Raw genomic sequence first — 12,946 nt, 5'->3', positions numbered from 1 at the left:
CACAGAATCTTTTAGTTCATTAGATATGGACCAACAAAAGGGGAAATATGCTTTCACCTAGCTGTGTATTGGGAAAGGCTTGCCCCAGTTTCCAAACAGACTGAAGTCCTTGTGTAGTTTTCTTTCCTTTGGTTTTCTTCGGCCCCACAGCCCACTGAGTCGGGCAGAGAATTGCTGTTACCGTCAAACAAATGTGTTTAAACAAAAGCAAGTCCTAGCAAGGCCTCTTCTGCATCAAGAGGTAATATTCCCACTGTCTTTCCTTGCAGTTCAGTCACCAATGGCTCAACCTCAGTTTCCCTTTTTTTTCATTAGGGACCAACATGTACAGGGTTTTTCTTATCCCTAAGCACTTAGGTCCCAGCTAAAAAATGTGTTTGTGACCTGCTTTCTTTTGGGTTTCAGGGAGAATTAAAACCATTACTACCACAGGGGAATGGTCCTACATAGCACCACAGGCTGACTCAAACGTTGCACCATGTATTTTCTGAAAGCCAAATGTCATCCCACTGGGTTAACCTGTTGGACACATGCTGATCTCTTACTTTGTATTCACTTCCTTTGGTCAAGAAGTATGCAAAACCTTGGTCTTCTACACTGGTAAATGTATTCTGCTATTCACAGTTCTTCCAATCCATTTTATGCAGCCCTACTTTTTTGGTTGAAGTCTTTCATATGCCAAGTCATTTATCTTATAAAACAGCTACTTAGTTGCAACTTCAGTGTTAGGAATTTACGGTGTGATAGAGCTAGGGACGGGGTGGCTGAAAATCAAACATTATCAAGCAGAAGCACATGCCACTTCTTGTGTATCTCATCCCACAGTTCTTTGAAGTTTAATCTTTTCAAAAGAAAAGCCTTTCAGCTACTTTGTGGCAACAACTCGGGCTTGTAACTTTTGACTGCACAGTGCTCCTAGTTCATAAACTGATCTCATCCTCTTCTGACAATTAATACTAAAGCAAATTTAAATTGGATCTGCTCCTGCCACCACATCAGCTGTCTGGAACAGTTTCCTACCTTGGTCTCCCACACTAATGCTCTCTGTACCTTTTCAAACTGCTGCTAAAAATCCTGACCTCCTTTAGGGCTCTGGCAGCCAGCAAGCTATCTACCAGCTTCCCTTCACTTGTGGATTTGGTAACGCATCCGCTTTGCAGAGCTGTAGAGGTCTGCAGAGGAGATGGGTGACAGAGCACTGGGCCCTGTGTGCAGGGATCAGGATATCGGCTTAGCAGTGCCATAAGCCTTTGGAGCCACCCTTCAGCTTCTGCCTCAGCTGCATTGAGACACAGCCCCGAGCAGGGGCAGTGCAGCTTACGTGTACCCTGGACAAAGCCTGGCGTGGCCTTGTCCTTCCTTCTCCTGCTCTCCTTCTTGCTTTCTCCTGCAGAGCTGTGATCCCATCTTTCCATCCCTCTCCTGTGCAGTTTTGTGGACTCTGGACGTTCACAAACAGGCACACATGGTCTTGTAGCTCGAATCTGGGGGTATAAAAGGAGGAACTCTCCTCGCATTCTTTGCTTTTCATGCAAGCAAGGAGCATTCACAGGCTGGTTCTCAACCTGTCAGTTCATCTAAAAAGTACTACCTTAATTAGTAGGTTAAAAGTGGAAATATTTTTATTTTATATTCTATTTTTTTTGTCTAAATGTGGGCTGGTAAACAGAGTGTCACATCGTCTTGTGGTTTGTTTTGTGGTCAAAAGAATAATTATACTAATGTCTTATTTTTTTCTCCTTTAGGTCCATGTTGTATAGTAATTCTCCTTGCATTGAATTGTTAGAGGGTTGTATTAACACTAAGGTCTCTGAAATAGTTTGTGTACAGAGACTCATGGAGTCATGACCAAGAGCTTATGATGTATATCAACATTTCTAGTCGCAGGTTATACATGTCAGAGCATTCGTTATGCATCCTATTTTCAAGAACTCAGCACTCATACAGAATCACAGAATAGTTTGGGTTGGGAAGGACCTTAAAGCTCATCTAGTTCACAGCTAGGGGCAAATTTTCAAACATTCTGCTGGTGAAGTCTGATGTATTGGGTAGCTGTAAAAACGTGGTTATTACCTATCACGTTGCATTTTGGAAATCCTGCTAACTTATTTTAGTTGCCTTAACAGCATATTTGCTTAAACACCTATGTTTGTAAAGTCATCTTGCCCTTTGTGAACTGATGTTTCCTGAGGACTTCTACATATTAGTGGCATAATTTATTTCCTTGGAAACTAACATAATTTTAAACGAAAATAATAATAAAAAGGACATATGGGAACATTAACCTGCTATGGCCTTTTATTATTTTTTTTAGAGCACAGGTCTATCAAGATGTGTGCCATGTATTCTACAGTGGCCAACAGAAGGTCCCCGGGGGAGGTACATTAGAAAAATGCAAGTGGATAATGAAGCTATTACAGAAATGCTTTCAGCTTTAGCAGTTCTGGATTCCAGGATTTCCTGAGCCCAAGGTGGCAGCCTCACGAGCAAAATGAAAATTTTATTGCTACCTGGAAAGCCTTGTACAGCACAATGACATGCCTTCATAATCAGGCTCTAGCAACAATGTAATTCTGCAGAGAAAATGTAGGGGCAATTTTACTGTTTCTAGTTGTTAATTTGTCCTTCCTCAAGGAAAATGCCTGCTAGCTTAGCTTCCTTAAAGGTTTCAAGATTAACTGCCTAGAATTGATCACAGAGGTGCTTTAGGGGAAGAACTGGGGTCACAGGGCTTCATTTAGAATGACAGTTGGAAGAGAGCAATCCTCTGTATATTATTACACTCTTTTATCCTAAGAGGTAATCATTTGTTCAGTATTTTTAATATCACATATCTAACATAACCTTGGTCACTCCACCTGCCCTTTGTCCCTGCCCCTGTCGATCTCCATCAGGACACTGCTTTTAAAACAGGTGGTTAAGTCAGTGTGCTTCTTGCCCTTTTTTAAGGGGTATTGCACGCCTTCATTCATACTGAAGCCAGGTTTCAAAGAAATGTGGTTTCCAGTTGTGAAAGTGTGCAAATTTTTTTCTGTACATATAGAAGTGAGTACTGAAATTTCAGCACACTGTCAGTGCTGAAACTTAAAGGAGTGTTCCCCTTGCATGCTAAATTGCATCAGTGAAAAGCCTCCCTTCTTAGGGAGAAGGCAAGAGGTGCGCCCATGTGCTCACATGCAAGCTGCTTGATCCTAGCTGACAAGCATAGTCCTAATATCCCATAAACCTGATGAGTTGCTCATGGCTTGACCACACTCTGCAGATCTTCAGACATCCAGAGCATGTACTGTATGTTTGTCTACGTGGGCTAGTGAAATAGTAGGTTGGGAAAATCCCTGATTTATTAAGCGTTAAACAAAAAGTTCACCTTGGCTGTTAATTGGAATCTAAATTCAGGTGTTAACCTCTGACTGAAAGTACATGCTGAGTAATTGCAGGAAAGAGGCCAGCTTCAGGCACAGCAGTAATTACTGAATTAGTAGAAAAGTTCAAGAAGAGCTTCAAATTTCATATCATTGCTAAGGTTTCTGAGGAACAGCTAATCCTGAAGTGATTGGCTTCCTCACACCTGTATATGTTTTTTGGAAACTCTACCTAAATTTTAAACAAATCTGTGTGAATAATTCCAGAACCAGATGTCAATATTTCTTAAAATGTTTTGGTTTTAAATGTAGAAAATTGACCAGCAGTGATGAAATCAGGGAGAAGAGCTTTTTTGGTTGGGCAGTATTTTTTTTATGTTCTTGAACTTGGTGTTCTCTTGCCTGATTTTAGTGGAATTACCAAATCACCAAAACAAACTTTACACACTCTCACAAATTTCATATTTTAGGCCATTAACACTTATGATATTTTCTCTGGACAACAGCTGAAGATTGAAAGCTGTATCTGTTTAACAAGTTAGAATCTCTTCTTCTGAGAAGAACTCTTCTGTTCTCATCAGATGTTGTGATGCAGCAAAAAAGATAAAAGCAATATACCTCAAGTATTTCAGTTACACTAGTAAGACCTTAGGAGTGTCTGGGATGAAACCTTGATAATGTTGAAGTACAGTGGCAGGACCCTTCTGGGTTTTATGGTCTGATATAGTTGCGTGATAAAGGGAGTATGGCCAGAGAAACTGCAGAGTCTGTACCGTGAGTGGTTGGTATCATGGATGTAATCTCACAGCGAAAGTTTAACACAAATTCTTAAATGTAGAAGCTTCCTATTAAATTTTCAATAGGTACTAGACCATTATTGAATAAATCTTTCCATTAATAATTCGTGACAACTTTTTCTTGGAGAGAAATCCATTTACAGCCAAACAATTCAGTTCCTTGAAACAAACTGGCCAGGTATTATTATCAATTAACTTGAGAGAAAGCTACTCCCAGGTTCAAACAACTTTTCATATTGAAAATGGAGGTTATGATTGTTTCAGAGAGTACTTAAGGCCAGCTTGATAAGGCAAATCCAGCCAGCAACTTGGAGAACTTTTTAACTGTTTTGTCTAATTTATCACGTACCTAAATGACATGCTGTTTTGTTGGAAGGAAAAATATCTGATAGACAAAATTAAAGAATTTGTGTATCAGGACAAATCCTTGGTCAATTGCTTCTTTGCTCCTTCCCTTTGCTGCATTCAATATCTTTGACTAAGAAAAAAATAACAGTGCATCCACATATGCTGAGTGTGATGGATAAATTGAAGCATGTACAAGAACAATATAGACATGAAATTCACCAGGGTTCTATTTCATAATAAAAACGTTATAATTTTTTCCAATACTCTTTTCTATGTGCATTGATTCTCTGAGTGTGCTGCAATCAGGCAAAACCACTGTGAGACTCACCAGAAAGTAATCTCACATTGTGAAATCATTCTCAGCCATTAACATCTCCATGAATTTGAATTGAACAGTTGAGCAATTCACACTTGTCCTTTTTTATTGTATCCAACACAAAAATCCGAGTCCTGCAGGATATTTATTTTGCACATACCTGACACATTAATCAATGAAAGAGCTGTACACTGATTAAATGCTCTGCTCAAAATGAATGATCCAAACATTACTTTCAATTGTTTTGAATGGTTTTTATTAAGGTTTCAAGTGTAGCTGTTCAACTTACCCTGCAACCAGCATTTGCAATGGTGCTGATAGGAGATGATAGCTTTCTGAGGTTTATTCAGCGATGACTATATGTGGTATTTTTAACTGTCATTACATTTTACTTGTTCCATATACCGTAGTAGGCCTTGAAATGAAATAATAGAATGAGATTAAGGAGAAAAAGAAATGGGGAGATGACAAGATAGTATTTATGTACAACAGCCAGGGGTGTCTTCTCGAGACTTCCAGAAAGAAAAGAGTTCTGGTACTTGCTGCATAGACTGGTGAAATTTGATGAAATCAAATCTTCCTGTTGTCTAGGAGCAGCGATGCCCTGGATCACCTTTGTCTCTGTGTTGGGAGACCTGGCTGATTAGTCTCAGAACCATGACAGACAGTATTCAGGTTGCCTGCTGCAGGGACCTGACCTGCCTCTTGCTGGTGGTGTGATCTGTGTCATTCAGAGATGGCTGGACCATGACTCCCTAAATGACTAATGCGGGGAGATGCTAGTAATTGTAAAAGGTTGTTTACCTAAGTTGGGCTCTGAAACTACTTCTTTTCATAGATGCACCAGGGATCAATCTACCTTGCACTGGTGAGGTCTACAGATATTTGTGGTGGGTGGTCTCTATGCAAGTTCCAATTGGCTCTGATATGAAGTTTGCTGTGATAGTTTTGTCCAACTGTGCTGAGTCTCCCCACAATTCTAGACTTACTCATAGTTCGTGTTTTTCTAGTTCTGTGTTAAAGAAGGGGGAGGAAAAAAAAAGGCAGGAATATGGAAAAGGGGGGAAATCCACAGGATAATTAAGGACAATAACTCTATGCCTGTTTATTTTATCCTGTCTTAAACCTTCCTGACATGTACTGATGTCTGTAATGTAAGTGCCCTAAAGGTGTGTGGGCCGTCATATTCTTTAGTGGTGTTTGCTTTAGGAACTTAGCTGTCTGAAAGCTTTAATATCTAAGAGGAGCTCCATGTTCTGGCAAGATGCAGCTTGCAGGCTTCAGGGAGGAAAAACAAGCCCAGCAATGCAGGCACTAGTCCCCTTTTAAGCTGCTGGAGGTAAAAGCATAGAAGTTCAGGCACTTAGATGTCCAGACTGAATGTAAGGAGATAAGTGATTGTATTTGTAATACCTCAGTGTGCTGGCTGATTCATTCAACCAATTAATAAACCCCTGCCCTGAGCATAAAGCAAAGCCTGTTTGGAAAGGTTAATGTCAGGCTCTCAGACAGCTCAGTTAAAGTTACCTTTTTGCACTCCGCAGGAGCTCCTTGAGAATTTTGTCATAAAGTCTGCTTAGTGGAGCGGAGCAAAATAATGCAATAATAACACTTAGTATCTTGTAAAAAGCTACTGGAGGATCTCCAAGTGTTTTGGACAAATATGTAAAGGCAGCTCAGCTTTCTCTATTGCCAGGTAGAGCAGGGTTACGTTCTTCAGCAAGAAGGATTTTTTTAAAATTTATTTTTATTAAAAACCAAACAAAATAAACTATTTTGCACCTTGTAGAAGTGTTTCATGGTCTCAAAAAGAAAAATTCTCCTAAGACCACAGCAGAGAAAACAGCAGTGAAAGAGTTTGAACGGGGTGTCTGTTCTGAGATGTGAAGGAGCTGAAGACAGAAGTGCTGTTTGCTAAGCAGAATTTAGATGTTGCTTCTCAAGCACCTGGAACTTTAAAAAAATAAAAAAATAAAAAATTCTTAGGATCAAGTCCCACCCCAGCTGATGGCAATTGGAATTTTAGCATTCATTTCAATGGAAACAATATTGTCATCCATGGAGTTTTCACTCGGAACAGAACCAGATCCTGAGGGTGGGGAAGATCCAAGGGGAGGTTAGATGTCTGCCTGTTTTATTTTTCATGAAACTTTCTTAATTTTCTCTGTCCCACCCCCTTTCTAAAGATGACTTCTGTTTTGTTTTCCTTCAATAGAACTCCAGTTTCAAAATTTCCCACAGTTCTAAGCAGAAGTTTGTGCCTGTCTTGCAAAAAATAAACATTTTTGTTGTGAAAGTAATTATTATTTTTTGAGCTGACACGATCAAGCTAAGGTTAAAAGATCACTTAGTAGTCAAGGAAATTCACTCCCACATCTTTACCCTTATGCTATTTATTTTAAGAAGGCTTTCAATAGAATGTTCTTCCATACCTCATAATAACTTTAATTTGTTTAGCAATTGGATAAAAAGAAAATTAATCACCCAAGTACCTTCAAAGGGAGAATTTGTACATAGTAAATCTTCAGCTGTAAAACAGCCACCTGCCATAGCACTTTAAGTTAGTACCCCTGAGCTGTGCATTTGAGCACTCTTAATCCTTTCCAGCACAAAGTAAGAAGGGCTTGCTATTGTTTTTCAGCTGTTCAGTGTTAGTAAATTGTGAGTGGGATAGCTGTTTGAGTAGTGAGTATGAATCTATGTATTATATATGAAAAAGTGTCTTACTCAGTAGACAGCCAGAGTGAGATCTAGGTTATGGAGGCAGTAGTCAGAAAACTACAAAATCTCCCCAAATTTAGGAGCAGTAAATTTAATTAACCAATGGGAAGAGCTTACCAAGTAGCAATGACAATTTTACTCCATATCTTGTCCAATTCAAAATGCTTTTAAAATAAAGAAAAACACTTTGGGTAGGAGCTGTTGAATTTGAGTTTTTCTAGAAGTTTTATTTCTGTTCAACCCAATAATCCAGGGACTACTGCTTGAAAGCCTAAACTCTGCATTTTTGGGTAGTTTAGGAAACATAACCTGAAGCAGGTGTTTTTCTGGATCAAGAATGAGTGGACAGCAGACATAACATTGAAAAACATTCTAAATTACTTTTATTTACAGTTGCCATTCTTTCAATGAAATCTACTTATGGAAAATGTATCAACAGCTACATCACAAGTTTGCCTCACAGTAGCAAACTAATCCAATGATAAGACCACTTGCTTGTTTAGAAAATTATTTGACTTTCTCTCTTAATGTCCACCCTCTGCCATGATCTAGTTCATAAGAACATTGGAATTGCTTGTTTTGAGTTGTTTTCTTGCATCTCTCATCTGCCTGTTTTAATATCTCCTGTTTTAGGGATGTTTATTTTTTTTCCCTGAAACTTAACAGTGGGTTGCAGAGCTAGAAAAGTGACCCGACTCTTCCGGTGCTCATGCCAGATTGCTTCATATGAGCAGCAATGTGTCTCTGTCCTTACTGGAGGAAGTCAAGGAGCACACAGCCCTCAGAATGTTCCATGCTTGGCACCAAGTCCTGAGGCTGGCTTACTTCTGCCATGGCTCTATGTGCCTAAGGACATATGAGAAAAGGTTAACAGTAAAAGTGTCTCTAGATTGAGAATAAGAGGCCTACTTCTCCCGTAACAACAAATACATGGGAAAAGATCACAGAATTCTCTTTCTGCCTATAAATCTAGCCCTGAGGCTTGAGGCTCATACGTTTCACTCATTTTTGGTCTGAAACGGATCCAATGTCAATCAAGGCTTGGAATGGGGGAATCATTGCTCTGAAGAAATGACTGAATGAGAGCCCCTCTTCATAAAGATTTCTTGCTTAAACAGTAAAACAAAGTAAATCTAGTTTTGTGACAACACCGAGGAAGGTGGGGGCTGGGATGGTGCCCATGGAACAGGGCCTGGTGGTGAGGGGACAGACCAGGGTGCTGCTACGGTGTAGGCCTAGAAGAGCAGCAGCTTCCTTCTAACTCCTCTCACCCAGATCAGCCCCTCCTTCTGACAGGAAACTTTTAGGATTTGGGTGAATCCTGAATGGTTTTGCAGTAAGGGAGTTGTTGTGAAAAAGTTTCCTCAGGACTAGGGTAGAAATCTTTCCTGAGGGAAGGGAAAGGCCTGCTCTGCGCTGGGCTGCCCTGCTGTGAGGCACAGACTGCCAAGCAGCACTGGATCTCCTGCTGCACCTCCCCACGTGTGGGGCCAGCTCCGCCTCAAGGCCTCAGTCCCTATTTAATCCTCAGTTTGGTGAAATGAAATCCCCACACTTTGTAATTGGCTACTGATTTCTTTCCAGCTCGTTCTGGCGTTCTGGTAGTGGCATGTTACTGAGATGCCTGGTCACTTGGAAGAGGTTCATTTTCATTATGCTTGTCCTTATAGGATTTATGGAAGTTTGAGTCTCATCAAACTAATAGCCTTCATCTTTTCAGTATAGGTATTTAAAAACATCTTGTCCTAAACGCTGTGTTTTGTTACCTATAAAAGAAATGACAGGTTTGGAAACCTCATTCCAGCCCTGAAGCAAGCAACAACAAAAAGAAGTGCTCTACTCCATTCAGAAATGCTGCTCCTTTGGGTGTCTGAAAATGTATGCTCTCCTGGGTAAGCAGCTGTTTCTCAAAGACTTGGTGACAAGTCTGCCAGTATAGCCTGCTTCTGATCAAAGCTTGATGGCCTCTTCTGAAGTGCAGGCCCTGAAATGCAGCTGCCAATGTTCACAGATGAAACCACAGAGCTGCCCCTTTTCTGGCCTGCCAACAGCCTGAAACAGGTATAACCATGGACTAAAAAAACTCTCAGAACTCAAACCCCAAATTACACCATAGTCTTCCCCAGAAAGCTCTTTCTCTTGTCTCCAACTCTGTTGGCTTCTTGGCTCACACCAAGCCAGAGACATGATTGGGTGTGGTGTTCTTCTAAAAAGAGTCCTCATCTGAGGTGTGAGGATATCCTGCTGAATAAAATCTGACAGTAAAATATTTGATACTGCTCTAAGAGTTAAGTTAGGAGGTTGCTTGAAAACAAGACATTTAAATGCATCAAACAACATTAGATGTTAGATTAGTGTTAGATCAAACAGGTGTTTGGTTAGGTGAGCAGATGTTTGCTAAGGACCTTTTTTCTGGTATATATGGTGAGAAATAAAAAGGTGAAAAGGCAGTTGTGATCCTACATGAACAGGGGGAAAATACACTTGACCTTATTGCTGGTTTGAATTGCTTCCCACTCCAGTTACTTGAAACCTTTGCTTGTTTTGTTTTCATGTGATTGAATGCAATGTTTTAGGGTTTAAAATTTATAGTTAAAAGCTTTGTTGAGGTTTCCTAAGACTTTAGAACTTCAGGTTTCATGCAGACACTTGTATTGTCTGAATCCAAAGGAATTTAAATTATAGGAGTTGACAGATAGTTTTACCTGTGGTGTTGCTTATGCTGTATGCAACTGTGTGTGTGTGCACAATCTTGTAACTTTGCCTGAAAATTATAGTAAGTGCTTCACTACATAGCGATTTTGAATTGAGCCTGGATGTTTTAGTCAAGTTGTCGGGATGTAACTGTAGGACATACATTCAGCTATGTGTGATGATGGGCTGGAATTGGAAGAAAGCATTATACAGCTCACAATATAATCTGTTGTTGAAATTACCAAGACTGTACTCATTTTCCTTCTCCAAAAGACATCTATCATCCCCGAGAAAGCATTACTCCAAAGTTCAGATTAAGAGATCGGAATAATTTTCTGTGGGAGAACTAATGGAAAACCTTGCAGATGGGCTGAAGTTACTTAAACTGTCCCTTCACATTCTTTTCGAGTGTTACTGTCTTTGCAGTGAGGTCTGTATTTTGCATGGAAGATGGAGTGCATGTAGGTGTAGCGAAGACCTTCTAAGATTCACCTGTGGCTGAAGTGATCTGTGTGGAGAACATATGTCTGTATATTGGCTTGTGCTTCAGCTACTGAGTAATGCAGGTTGTATGTGGCTGTGTAATCTGTTGCTATCATCCTACACGCTACCTCAGACGTTTTTGTAAAAAGGAATGTCAAAATTCATCTCGGCCTGTCTTACAAAGTAGTATAGAATGGCAGCCAGAGATGGATTCTGTGACCTGCTTCCTTTATGTGGATACCCTTTTTAGGATTTTCTTTACTGTCTTGGTGTCTTTAAAAAAACAACCAACCAAACAACAACAACAACGACGGCATTGCTCCCTCTGAATTTGCTCTCCATTTTTTTTTCACATCCCCCTTCATCTTCTGTATCTGGCAAGTAAAATGTCAACAAAAACATCTGAGTGCAGGTGTACTCAAGTGGGTTCGGAATAAGCAAACAAGATCACCCAGGTCTGGACACCAATACGGTCCAAACTCTCTTATGTTTGTGTTGTAGGAATTTACTTTTATCAACTGTTGTGACTGAGGGCTCTGGAGGAAATGGCGCATCCAACTTGGATAACCACTACTGTATCAAGTTTGTGTAGTGTTGCCTATTAAAATAAGATTAGTTAGGTGGGATGTTCCCTTTATAGTCTCCTTAACAAGTAAGAAACAGATGCCTAAGGCACCCAGCCCTGTCTGTGAGAGAGAGTGCACCTTAAATCATCCCTTTGAATATGTATTTAGGATACTAACTTCTTTGCAGCTCAGTGTCTTGCAAAGATGGGCCCCTAACAGAGCTGTTAAATGGGCTCAGCTACAAGAGTTGTTGCAAGTGTGCACCTGTCTAGTAACAGCAAGTTAAAAGATAAGTGCTTGAATAAATCAGTCAACAGGTTTTATGAAAGACTTGGGAGGAGAAGAGAGGACAGCAGAAAGTAGTTGTAATGCTAATCAAAAACGAAAGATGTCCTAAAAGCATGTGAGAACAGGCAAATATTAGCAGGTGTTGCAAATGTCCAGACTTAGAGCAGAGTTTGAACCACACTGGGTAAAACTACTTTGATATGGGTTAAAATGCACTAAAGATGCTAGTTAAGCCATGTAGTTTTAGTGAAAGAAATTATAATTTAGGGATGGATGGAATACCTTAGACTGTGAAGTCTCTCTTGGTTTTCTTTAATAGAGATTTTTCTTTCCAGGTCTACCCTGGGCACCCGAACCTACTTAAGCTATGTATGCACTTGAGTGTTCCTGCTTTGATTTTTTTTTTTTTTTTTTTTGAGGCAAAATCCAGGTCTTAAGCCACCTCTCACAACACATCTATCAATGTAAGTTTTCTCAGTGACCATTTCCATTGTATTTCAGACCATCAGGAGCAGTTTCCAAGGAGACTACCTCCTTGTGGGCTGAATCTTCAGTAGGTGCATATTAGCTCATTTCCAGCGAAGTCTGCAGGGTGAGTTGTTCAAGTTTGTTTATAGTATTAAGTTCATAAATCAAACTGTTAGCTGTATCACAATTATGGGGGAGAGGGTTAAAAAAAAAGTTTAATCTTCTTTGACTCTTCTTGAGGGCAACATTGATGATCAGTCTGTGGTTTCAAAATAAATAAGCTCATTCTGGCTACAAAATGTAAAGCCTGTTTGCAGATCATGCATTGTATTCCACCACGGGTTTGAGATTTTTAAGGAAACATCAAGTTCTGGAAAACAGTATGTTCACATGTGATTTCTGTAAGTCTTAATTTTCAGAGCACTAGGGGATCAGCCTGCAGCTCTTCTAGTTGCTTTGTGTAAAATCGAGAACATCAGGTTTCTGATGATATTTTGCAGCTTTTTTCCTCCTTTGGCACTTTTCTCTCTGTATTGGTGATACAGGTGGCAATTGTGAAGTAAAGCGTACTTATCTTTTCTATTCAAAGCCTGAAGTTAGTATTTGCTACAAATCATTGCTGTGTCTCCCTCAGCAGGTCCCATCCTGGAATTAATTGACTTCCTGTTTGGTGTGTGTGCTCCTGAGGGAGGTGCATACAATTTTTATTTTAATTATCAGTATACCAGGCTAGACTTGCCTGTGTATAGCATTAGAAATAGAAGAAATGCTGTAGGCAGTTTATGTCACGTTAATTTATAGCTTGGATAGGATTTGGATAACCATATGAATTACTTTACCAGTGGACTTGACCTTTACATGTGGTGGTAAATTGTGTGAAAGAGAGAACACCAACAATGTATT

Source organism: Cygnus atratus, chromosome 9 (genome assembly GCF_013377495.2).
Source record: "Cygnus atratus isolate AKBS03 ecotype Queensland, Australia chromosome 9, CAtr_DNAZoo_HiC_assembly, whole genome shotgun sequence".
Classification (NCBI taxonomy): domain Eukaryota; kingdom Metazoa; phylum Chordata; class Aves; order Anseriformes; family Anatidae; genus Cygnus; species Cygnus atratus.
The sequence above is the reverse complement of the archived record's forward strand: the minus strand, read 5'-3'. Positions refer to the sequence as shown.